Source organism: Staurois parvus, unplaced genomic scaffold (genome assembly GCF_062004578.1).
Source record: "Staurois parvus isolate SC_StPar_1 unplaced genomic scaffold, SC_StPar_1.0 ptg000886l, whole genome shotgun sequence".
NCBI classification, from domain to species: domain Eukaryota; kingdom Metazoa; phylum Chordata; class Amphibia; order Anura; family Ranidae; genus Staurois; species Staurois parvus.
Window position 1 is genome coordinate 4,833,140 of NW_028318682.1, and position 12,470 is coordinate 4,845,609.

Below are 12,470 nucleotides of genomic sequence, written 5' to 3' on the forward strand. Positions count from 1 at the left end.
GAGCCAATAAAATCCAGTGATGTGGGATCAGGGGGGTGGATCTGAGCTGTGCTATGTGTGTTAATAGATGCACACTGTGTGGCTCAGGACTGAACCTGCACAAGTACCCCCCCCCAGTAAGTGGCTTGCTGGGGGGGGGGGGGTGTGCTTGAAGGGGGAAGGAGCCAAAAGTGCCAGTAGGGGACCCAAGAAGAGGAGGAGGGCTGCTCTGTTCAATACTGCTGCACAGAGCAGGTAAGTAGAACATGTTTATTATTTTAGAGAAAAAAAAAGGGAACCGTTAATATCACTTTAAGATAATAAATGCAGCATAAATATAAATACTGTGAAATCTTGTTCTGACAAAATATATGTGCCGCCATTGCTGGCCTCCTTTGGAAATGCTAGTTCCCTGTCTGTAATTCTAGCTTTTTGGCGTGCTTATCCCCCTGTACAGCAGACAAGCAGTATGCCCATGTGAAGGTCTGGTATTACAGGAACACAAGAACTTATATTTCCATGTCTCAGCTCCGTGAAGTCTTGTTTTGCTCTTTACTTAACATTGCTGGCTGGATTTCTCAGTCTTTTTCCTTTCATCTGTCAGCCTGTCACTGCTACCTAACACCGAAATGTTCAGGAATGGTTTTCCATTGGGCTGAGGCATAAACTTGTGGTTTGTTATGTCTGGGTCACACATAGCTTGGGGAGAATGGGAGAAGAGTCTGACCAAGAATAAGCCACAAGCTGTATTACATGTACAGCAACGCAGGATTCCACCGTGGGATTCCAAGTGTGCACCAATCCCCGAGGGCTGCTGTACTGCAAAATAGTTGTAGAGTTTGCTTTTCTATTTTTAGGTTGTCTTTGTTCTAGTCGGGATTTGAAGAAAGTCTTCGGGTTTGTTAAAAGATGGAGGATCAATCCTGATACTGGAAATCCACCACGAGTGGGCTTCTGAGCTTGGTTCAATAAAGGATTTAGAACATCTCTTATCTATGGAATATGATAGATTAGAGCAGTTTATGATATCATGGGCCTTCTGGTCAACATTCAGTCTCTCACAAGAGTTTCAGGCCATGCTCTCTGTTTGAAAGATTCCTACTTCTATGCAGGGGCGGACTGACAACTCATGGGGCCCCCGGGCAATAGGGGATCATGGGGCCCCTGTGTCCTTGCCCAAACTCAAAAAAGCCTATGAAAAAGGTATTAGGGGCATCTCATGGGGCCCCCTACTGACCCCGGGCCCTCGGACAGTGCCCGAGTTTCCAAATGGTCAGTCCACCCCTGCTTCTATGTATATTTAACTGGAGAAAAGTTCAAAACTAATCTCAGAAAGTATTATTTTACTGAAAGGGTAGTTGATGCTTGGAATAAACTTCCAGCACAGGTAGTGAGTTAGTCAATTGTAAATAGCTTCAAACATGCTTGGGACAAGCATAGATCTCTACTCAGACAAAAAAGTTAACAAAAAAAAACAAACAAAAAAAAACCCAAAGAAAAAAAACAACAAAAAAAAACAAACAACCACCGCCCCCCCCCAAAAAAAAACACACACAAAAAAACAAAAATCCGGGCAGACTTGAAGGCCCACTTGGTCTTTTTCTGCCGTCACTTTTCTATGTTTCTATGTGAATGATGATGGAGAAGGGAAATAACCCCAACTGCTCTCACTCCCTCCTTACCCATTCCCTACCCTTTTCTTCCCCATTCTACTGGATTCTGCCATCTGTAGTCCACACTATACTAATTGAACTGGTCTTCTACATCTTCATTCTCTGTCTACCTATATTTTCCAAGGAATTACCTATTTATTACAGGTTCTTATATAGCACTGTCAATTTACACAGCGCTTTACATATATATTGTACATTCACATCAGTCCCTAACCCTCAAGGGGTGTACAATCTAAATCACATTCATTCATACACATACTAGGGCCAGTTTAGACAGGATACAATTAACCTATCAGCATGTCTTTGGAGTGTGGCAGGAAGCAGGAGTACCTGGAGAAAACCCACGCATGCACAGGGAGAACATGCAAACTCCAGGCAGGTAGTGCTATGGTTGGGATACAACCAACGACCCTAGTACTGCCAGGCGGAATTGCTAACCATTTAGCCACTGTCCCTATAGTATAATGTAGATTTATATTACAAACACATAACATGTCTCATGATATCAACCCCCTGATCGATTTTTGGGGACCCAAGAAAGAAAATCAGGCAAGTCAACTAAGTGAAAATGTTGTACAGATTGCCTCCTATGCCAAATATTGAGACTTTGATGCTGATCTCTAAGAAACATATAACATTAAAGCAGTATTAAACCCTGGCTTTGTGATTAGGAGGCTCTGTGATGGGGAATACTATGTTGATAGAAGGACTCTGATGTAATGGGGTGGCTTTGATGTGATGGGGTTACCCATGTATACAGAGCCTCCGATGTATAGGGGCAACTGATGTGATGGAGGTTGTCATGTAGAGTGGGTCTTCTGATGTAGAGGGAGACTTCTATGACCAAGTCCCGGTGGGTGGGGCAAAATTCATCAGAGGGCATAGTCAGATTGGCAGTTGAGGCTATTCCTCAACATTGGACTCCTGGGGTTGGTTGAGCAGCATCCATCCCTTCACTTGTAGAGGGAGACTATGTTTTGATGGGGGTACCTCTGACATTAAAGGGGATCTCTGGTGTATTATGGGCCTCTGATGTAAAGGAGAGCCTCTGATATAAAGGGGGGCTCTGATGTGATGTGAGAACATCTGATGTGATGGGGGTTGTCATGTATAGTGGGTCTTCTGATGTAGAGGGGGGACTCTACATCCCATGTTTTTATGGGGGTACCTCTGACATTATAGGGGACCTCTGATATATTGTGGGCCTCTGATGTGAAGGGGAGCCTCTGATATAAAGGGGGGTTCTGATGTGATGATCTCTCATGTGATGGGGGTTGTCATGTATAGTGGGTCTTCTGATGTAGAGGGAAGATCTACATCCCATGTTTTTATGGGGGTACCTCTGATGCAAAGTGAGGAGCTCTGATGTAAAGGGGGGCTCTGATGTGACGAGGGGGCCCCTAATGTATTGTGGGCCTCTGATGTGAAGTGGGGACCTCTGATGTAAAGGGGGCTCTGATGTGATGAGGGGACCTCTGATGTAAAGGGGGCTCTGATTTGATGTGATGAGGGGACCTCTGATGTGGCATTAGGAGTTCTGATGTAAAGAGGGGCTCTGATGTGATGTGGGGAGTTCTGATGTAAAGAGGGGCTCTGATGTAATGTGGGAAACTCTGATGTGAAGAGGGGCTCTGATGTGATGTGGGGATCTCTGATGTAAAGGAGGGGTTCTGATGTGGCATGGGGAGTTCTGATGTAAAGAGGGGCTCTGATGTGATGTGGGGACCTCTTATGTAAAGGAGGGGTTCTGATGTGGCATGGCGAGTCCTGACGTAAAGAGGGGCTCTGATGTAATGTGGGAAACTCTGATGTAAAGAGGGGTTCTGATGTGACATGGGGAGTTCTGATGTAAAGAGGGGCTCTGATGTAATGTGGGAAACTCTGATGTAAAGAGGGGCTCTGATGTAATGTGGGAAACTCTGATGTAAAGAAGGGCTCTGATGTGATGTGGGCACCTCTGACATAAAGGAGGGGTTCTGATGTAGCATGGGAAGTTCTGATGTAAAGAGGGGCTCTGATGTGATGTGGGGACCTCTGATGTAAAGGAGGGGTTCTGATGTGACATGGGGAGTTCTGATGTAAAGAGGGGCTCTGATGTAATGTGGGGACCTCTGATGTAACGAAGGGGTTCTGATGTGAGATGGGGAGTTCTAATGTAAAGAGGGGCTCTGATGTGATGTGGGGAGTTCTGATGCAAAGAGGGGCTCTGATGTGATGTGGGGACCTCTGATGTACAGGGAGGATTCTGATGAGAAGTTAGTTTCATCAAGGCATTTGTGTGCCCTGTCCCAGGCTCAGGTTTCCCATTGATAAGTAACATGTATATTTGTAAATCGGGATGCCTCGAGTATCTGCATGCTTATATGGAGTTCTGTGGCTGAAAAGAGGTTGAGAAACATTGCTGTATACAAGACAAAGACTGCAAATTATAGACACTGCCAGAATTGTCCAGATGTGGTGGGGTTATATCTCCCTCTTGTGGAATAATCCATATAATTGTTGAGCTAAGAGACTAAATACATTGTAGAAGTGTGAGGAAATTTAAAGTGTATCCACATTCATACATTTCCTGTTTGGTTTTTGATAGAGGTTGTTCCCCCACTCCACTCTGTCATATTTTTATTGTGGTCTGTGTCTCTGTTGGGGGGACTATCCCTCTCCGTTTCTCCTGGTGACCATTATTATGGGGACTAAAAGCAAAGAAGAAAATCCAAGATTCTGAATTGTCATCAAAGCAGAAATAGAAGGGACATCTTCAAGTGGTGATACTTTTTGTGGTTACAATTTTCTGAGAGGATATCTCTCACTTTGGAAAGAATTCATCTCACTTCCTATTCTGTCTAGGGAAAAGGAAGCGAAGGGAAGTCTATAGGGAAGAATATAGACAGAAAAAACCCTGACAGTGGTTTTACCTATTCCATACCCTAGAAAAAATGGTTTTACATATACTATTAACAGAGATAATATTTTAACTAAGGTTTTTTTTTCACTGTGCAAGTTATGATGCTGTTGACTAAATGATTATTTTCTATAAGTGAGGGAGTTGTAGAGTATAGCTTATTATTAAATGCTGTAAGCAAAATTTAACAATCTGTATGAAGCAGTTGAACGTCCCTGGGAATTAGAGGCAGTAGCAGGCATGCAGATACATTCTTTTTTCAAAAGTCTTTACTGTCCTCAACCAGTGTACTTCATAGACTGTAATAATGCAAGTCCAAGTTTCCTTTGAAGAAAAGCATTTTTTTAAATAAAACAATGAGACTTTTTTGGTGTCAAATACGTTTTATGCCAAGGTAGATACCAAGTGGTAGTGCAGGTATACAGAGTAGCAAGAAATAAGCTGGAGAGAGCACAGGGAATCCCGCTGACGATGAGCTGTCTGTTGTTAAGGATGCGGGTGGCCAGCTCACCGCTCACTCCTTAACGACCCGCTATACCCTGCTAAACTTTGGTAAAATGCCAGCACAAAAATGGAAAAATGCTCATATAAGTGTTTTTTTTATCCAGCATTTTTCCAGTGTTTTTTTCTGCTCCTAGTGTGCATGGAGCCATACTGTACATACACTATATTGCCAAATGTATTGGGACATCCCTCCAAATCATAGGATTCAGGTGTTTCAATCGCCTCCATGGCCACAGGTGTATAAAATCAAGCACCGAGGCATGCAGACCGATCTACAAATATTTGTGAAAGAATGGGTCGCTCTCAGGAGCTCAGTGACTCCAAGCGTGGTACCATGATAGACTGTCACCTGTGCAATAAGCCCAACCGTGACATTTCCTTGCTACTAAATATTCCACGGTCAACTGTTAGTGGTATTATAACAAAGTGGAAGCAACTGGGAACAACAGCAACTTAGCCACAAAGTGGCTACAAAGTACAGAGTCAATAGCTAAAGACTTCCAAATTTCATGTGGCCTTCAGATTAGCACAACAACAGTGTGTAGAGAGCTTCATGGAATGGGTTTCCATGGCCGAGCAGCTGCATCCAAGTCTTACATCACCAAGTGCAATGCAAAGCGTCGGATGTAGTGGTAAAGAAAGCCGCCACTGGACTCTAGAGCAGTGGAGATGTGTTCTCTGGAATGACGAATCATGCTTCTCTGTCTGGCAATCCGATGGACGTGTCTGGGTTTGGTGGTTGCCAGGAGAACGATACTTATCTGTCTGCATTGTGCCAAGTGTAAAGTTTGGTGGAGGGGGGATTACGGTGTGGGGTTGTCTCTCAGGGGTTGAGCTAGGCCCTTTCGTTTCAGTGAAGGGAGCTCCTAAAGTGTCAGCATACCAAGGCATTTTGGACAATTTCAAGCTCCCAACTTTGTGGGAACAGTTTGGAGATGGCCCCTTCCAGTTCTAACATGACTGCGCACCAGTGCACAAAGGAAGATCCTTAAAGTCATGGATGAGTGAGTTTGGAGTGGAAGAACTTGACTGGCCTGCATAGGATCCTGACCTCAACCCGATAGAGCACATTTGGGATGAAGTAGAGCGGAGACAGCGAGCCATCAGTGCCTGACCTCACAAATGCTCTTCTGAAAGAAGAGTCAAACCTTCCCATAGACACCCTCCTAAACCTTGTGGACAGTCTTCCCAGAAGACTTGAAGCTGTTTTAGCTGCAAAGGGTGGGCCAACTCAATATTGAATCCTATGGACTAAGACTGGGATGCCATTAAAGTTCATGTGCGTGTAAAGGCAGGCGGCCCAATACTTTTGGCAATATAGTGTATATCAGTTAATGTTGATGAAGTTAGAGGATGGTTAATAGACCACATCATATATATATAGTATTGGTTTTAATAATTGAATGTATGCCAAGAACTTTGTAATGTTGATGTTTTTATATGATTTAAAATAAAAAATATGAGTTTTATGGAAATCTTTCCTGATAGTTTTGTTTAACAGTTCCTCCAGTAACAGGGGAACTTTCATTGCTCACAAATTGTGCTATAAAATGACTTTAGATTTAAAGGATTTCAACCAGCTTTTGAAAGATTAAGAGGTCATGTACTGCCAGTGGGTATATAGGCAGTTGGCTCTGTAGTGCAATGGATAGTGCATTGGACTTCTAGACTGTGTAGTAATTCAAAGGTTGTGGGTTTGAGTCCCACCAGAGTTGCTTTTTGGTCACATAAACCATAGTGTCAGGATTTAAAACAGAACTAAAGGCAGAAATACTCACCTTTCCAATGGTCCCTCTGGCATTGGCATTTTCTGTGTGGCAGTTCTTGAGTCTCTTCAATGGCCAGCGCGTGGTGACGTCACTTTTGCTCCAGTGCAGGAGCTAGTCATCCAAGAACACAGGATCAACCCAGCCGCTATGCATTCTGGGGATCAAGCAGGTAGGTATAATTTATTGCAGAAAAGGCATTGTATGAGTCTTCTGCAATAAAAAGCCCTCCTGCTCACAGTGAATTATAGCAAAACTGGAATGTTTCTGAATTGAAAGTAGTTATCTTGCTCCCCATACATAAATAATAGAACCAGCACATCATTCATTGAATTCTCTCGCAATGAAAGAAGGATAGTCTTCCCATAAGCTGAAACTCGATAAACTAGTATGTTTATATCCTTAGTTTACATTGAGAAAGGAATGAACATGCAGTCTAGGACCTGGTGGATACTGTTGCATCATGGACACTATTTTAATCACAAATTGTACAGTATATTGAAGTGATCACACCTATAAAAAGTACCGTAACACCTATTACACCTGTAAAAAGTACAATAACAGGCAGCTCTTACGATAAATAGATACGAAAGTTTAAAACAGCTTCAAAAGCAGCCCAGCCTTCCCTGCTGGTTATGAATAAAAGGAGACCAAAATGTTGTGCGGTTTAGTCTCCCTCTAGTGGAACAATTTGGATTACTGTATAATCAAATCAATCCATCAGAAAGTGTCAGACACTCAAAAGGGGTCTTCAATATCTCCGGATCACACAGCTGCACCTCTAGTAATGTTGTGTACCTTATCCAGTGCTGAAAGCGTAGCAAAGGATCTTATGTTGGCGAAACAGGACAGACATTGCAAACAAGGATGAATTTGCACAGACATACCATCAAGGAACATAAAGACGATGACCTCTGCACACCTGTGGGACACCATTTCGCACAATTAGACCACAATTTGGGAGACCTCAATATTTTAGTTCTTAAAGGAAATTTCAAATCCATTCAGGAAAGAAAAACCTTTGAACTAAGAATGATAATTCTATTTGACACAAGAGATAACGGCCTGAATTTGGACATGGGATTCCTCAATCATTATCCAACAGTTTTATGACTATCACCTCAACCTCAAGCATGACTCCCTCTGTGAGTGTTGTCTCCCCCCCCCCAGACTTTGCTTTTGCTGTGTCTTATCTCTGTTCTTTTTTTTTTCTTTTTCCCATCCCCTACATCTCTTTCAATATTCTGCTAAAACATTGTGACCTGAAGAAGGGGACATTCCCCGAAAACTTGTCCTCACAATTGTATGTTAGTGCAAATAAAAAAAGTGTCATGGACAGTACTCAATTGTTTCTGATTACTGTATAAAGAAGACAAAAAAAAAAATTGTGTGTTTTTTTCACACAAATAGAGCTTTCTTTTGGTGGTATTTAATCACCACTGAGTTTTTTTATTTTTTGCTAAATGAAACAAAAAACACCAGAAACGTTTGAAAAAAAACACACTTTTCTACATTTCTGTAATAAAATTTTGCAAATAAATAACATTTCTTCATAAATTTAGGTCAAAACGCATTCTGCTACATTTCTTTGGTGAAAATAATTGAATTTTTTTTTTTCAAATGTTGCTATTATTTTTATTAAATTTTTTCTTTTTTCAGCACACTGTGACCAAAGCAATAAAATGTTACCATAGTAACATTGAACTACTCTGGGCAAGTAATCAGGATTTTTTTTTTTTTAACACATGATTGCTAATACCAATGCATTTCATTGATATTTGCAATAATTGTTACTGAATGAAACTGATTTTTTCAGTCTTTTGTTGTGATTAGCTGTGATTGGGCTGATCACATGATACAGATGGGCTGTGATTGGCCCTGTCTGTATCATGTGACTGCCTTGACCAGTCACAGCTAACAACACAATTGTATACAATGAATGGCATGACATGAAGCCATCCATTGTAAACAATCAACATGTGATCTGCTGTGATTGGTCACAGAGGTCACATGACACTGGCAACAGACTGGTACAGTGATATGTCATCAGCTGTGTTCCGTGGACACAGCCGGTGACAGATCACGCTGCTGCTTGGTCCCTGCTTGGTCATATGACGCCCAGTCACAACAGCGAGTGTCCCGCCCGGCCTATAGCAGATTGAGGTGTTAAGGACACATTCACACTGGGCTAATTAAAGCAGTATTAAACCCAAAAGCAAAGATTTATTATATTGCAACTTACCAATTCTTAGATGCATTTGTTTCCTTTTTTAGGCTTTCTTCTATTTTCATGTGATGATCTGGCCAGTAAGTCTGTTTTTTTTCAACAGAACAAGCTCTCTTGTAGTTACAGGGATGTGACAAACCATTAAACACTGGTTGGAGTGCTTACAATAATCAGCTCTCATTTATTTATGTAAAACCTTTATCCCAAAAGGAAAAAACTGTTGCTGTGACTGCTTATAAAAGCATAAAGCTGGCCATTGATGGTTTGAAACTTGGCCAGTTCAGCAGGGACAGGCTGAGATTCAAACCATCTATGGGCAGGCTGATTTTACCCAATTTGATTCTTGTACGACTTGGATACAACCAGCTTGTCGGATTTTTCATGCGATTATTGCCAGCAGCTATAGCTACTAGCAATAATAAACACAATAGCTCCGTCGGAGGGGATGAGTAATTTTCTTTCCAGCAACCAAAATTGCATCCTCTATGTCCAGCCTTACAAGGAGTTTGGCTTCAATTTTTTTTGTATATTTAAATCTGCTATTTATTACAGGTACTTATTTAGTGCCTTCAGTTTACATATATACTGTATTTACATCGGCCCCTAACCCTCATAGGGCATACAATCTAAGGTCCCTAACTTACATTCATACATATACCATACTAGGGCCAATTTAACTATCAGCATGTCTTTGGAGTGTTGGAGGAAACCCATGCAGGCACAGGGAGAACATGCAAACTCCAGGCAGGTGCTGCTGTGAATGGGATTCCCAACCAATAACCGTAGTATTGCCAGTTGGAAGCACTAACCATTTAACCACTATGCTGCCTTGCTAGTCCATCTCACATCCTCCTCCCTCCCCTAGACTGCTGCTGTCCAAAGGTGCCCCTGTGCTCCTTCATCCAGAGTACTGTATAATACAGATTTGTTACTGGCCATAACACTAGATGAAAACAGAGGAAAATAGTCTAAAAAAAGAAAACTAATGCAGCCACCACATCAAATAATTGGTAAGCTGCAATATAATATTTTTTTTATTTTGGGTTTAATACTGCTTTAATGCATTCCTCGTGCGATGGCTGTGCTTACCCACATGGGGATGTACAGATGTTTTTGCATCCAGTGCAGGCAGTCTCATTGATGTCAGTTGGGATGCAGTGGCTGCACGGACAAAACTGCTGCTCCCAATTTGACATCTATTTGGGTGCACAGCCCTGAACACACACTGTATGAGTTTGGGGACACACACCTGCACCTATACGGCTGCCAAATTGGGAGCAGAGGCTGCGTTCCAATTGACATCAATGGGCTGCCTGCATGTGAATGCATGGAACACCTGTGCATCCCCATGCAGGTAAACATTGCCCCCACATGGGGTACACATTGATAGTCCCTGTGAGAATGAGGCTAATACAGCTGATCTCTCCCTGGGGGTTAAGCTTGCCATACATTATGAAATGTCTCTTGTTTGGACCCATGGGCTAATGAGAGAAATGACTTGATTCTCACATCTACACTAAATTCTGTGGATGGACAAATCTGCAGTGTCAGCTACTGTATTCTGACAGCCGGCACCAGCAGAGTACCTGAACAGTGGATGCATCTGATTGGATGCAGCCACTGTTCGGCTGACAATTTTTGCATGGAGGAGCATACCTTTCCCCTTTCTGAAATGATAAAAAGGGACATCTTTAGCACACAGTATGTAGACAAAGGACACATCCCTGCCACAGCCCCGGTTAAACACACTGCAATGATCTAATGTGCAGAAAATAATTGGCAGACCAAACAGGGGGACCGCTGAAGCTGCACGAGGACCACAGGTATATGGCCACAAAACTGCGACAGATGGGAAAGTGCTGATGGGGCCACCAACTGAGCAGATTTTTGTTGGTTTATCGGGAACTGGCCAACACTTGTTTCATTCACAGCCAAATTGAGAGAGAGTAAACCAGACAAAATCATTTTTGGACTTGTGTGTACCTTCATATTTTCAGAACCCTGGTCACATCACTGGCTGTAGCTGGCTGTGTGATACAATGGATAGCTCATTGGACTTCTAGAGAATGAAGAACTTCAAAGTTTGCATGTTCAAATTCTACCAGAGCTGTATTTTGGCCACATACATAACTCATAGGAGTAGTACAATATTACGTAGAAACTCCTCTTGCATTAAAAATCACGATAGTCTTCCAATAAGTTGGAACCAACAAACTTGCATGTTAATGTGGGGTGAGTTTTTTGCTTTTTTCGAGGTTAGGCAAAAATAAATAAATAGATAAATAAAAATGTGCAATTACCTTGTCAAGTTGCTATAAGGGGACCCGTCTGGAAAAGTACCTTACCCTAATATGACTGATAGCTGATATTCTTCATAGGCTGTAGAACTATTGTATAAGTAGAAGTTTCCTTTAACACAAGTGAAGTTTTATATGCCTTGTTCACAAGCCTAACATTTGAACTGTGTCCTCTGAAAGGGTAAAAGGCAGGCACTGAGTATGGACATAATAATGCAAGTAGTTGGCTCACTGACCACAATGGCTGGCATGCTGGGTTTTTAGAATGTGTAGCGAGTCAAAGCTTATGGGTTCAAGCCCCATCAGAGTTATATTTTGGGCACATACTGTCCATAAACCATAGTAGTATCATTATGCACAAGCTTAATAATAGATCATAGTAAATCAAAAGATTAATAATGGCATGCAATGCCAAGCTGCGGTTTCTAAAGCGAGAAAAATCCTCTCATTTCCCCCAGTACAAATTATTAGTAATCCTCATCGGGAATATGCAGTTCAGTTTTTGGCAACAATTCACACAAAGAACATTGGGGAACTGGAGAAAGTACAGAGAAGGGCAACTAAACTGATAAGAGGCATGGAGGAGATAAACTATGAGGAAAGATTAGAGGAACTGAATGTATTCTCTCTTGAGAAGAGGAGATTAAGGGGGGATATGATCAACATGTATAATACATCAGTGGTTCATATAGTGAACTTGGTGTAGAGCTATTCACCCTGAGGTCATCACAGAGGACAAGGGGGCACTCTTTATGTCTGGAGGAAAAGAGATTTAATCTTCAAATATGAAAAGTTTGGAATAGACTCCCTCAAAAGCTGGTCAACTCAGTGGATTGCTTCAAAAAAGTCCTGGATTCTTGGATACACAGAATATAACTGGTTACTAACATTTACAGGGAAAGTTGATCCAGGGAATATCCGATTGCCTCTCGGGGGATCAGGCAGGAATATTTTCCCCTGCCGGAGCAAAGTTGCTTCCTGCTTTGCTGGGGTATTTTTGCCTTCCTCTGGATCAACTGTGGGTATAGGATATTATATATATATATATATTTTTTTTTTTCTTCCCTTTTATGGTAGAACAAGACTTGTGTCTTTTTTCAGCCAGACTATGTAACTTTATTTATA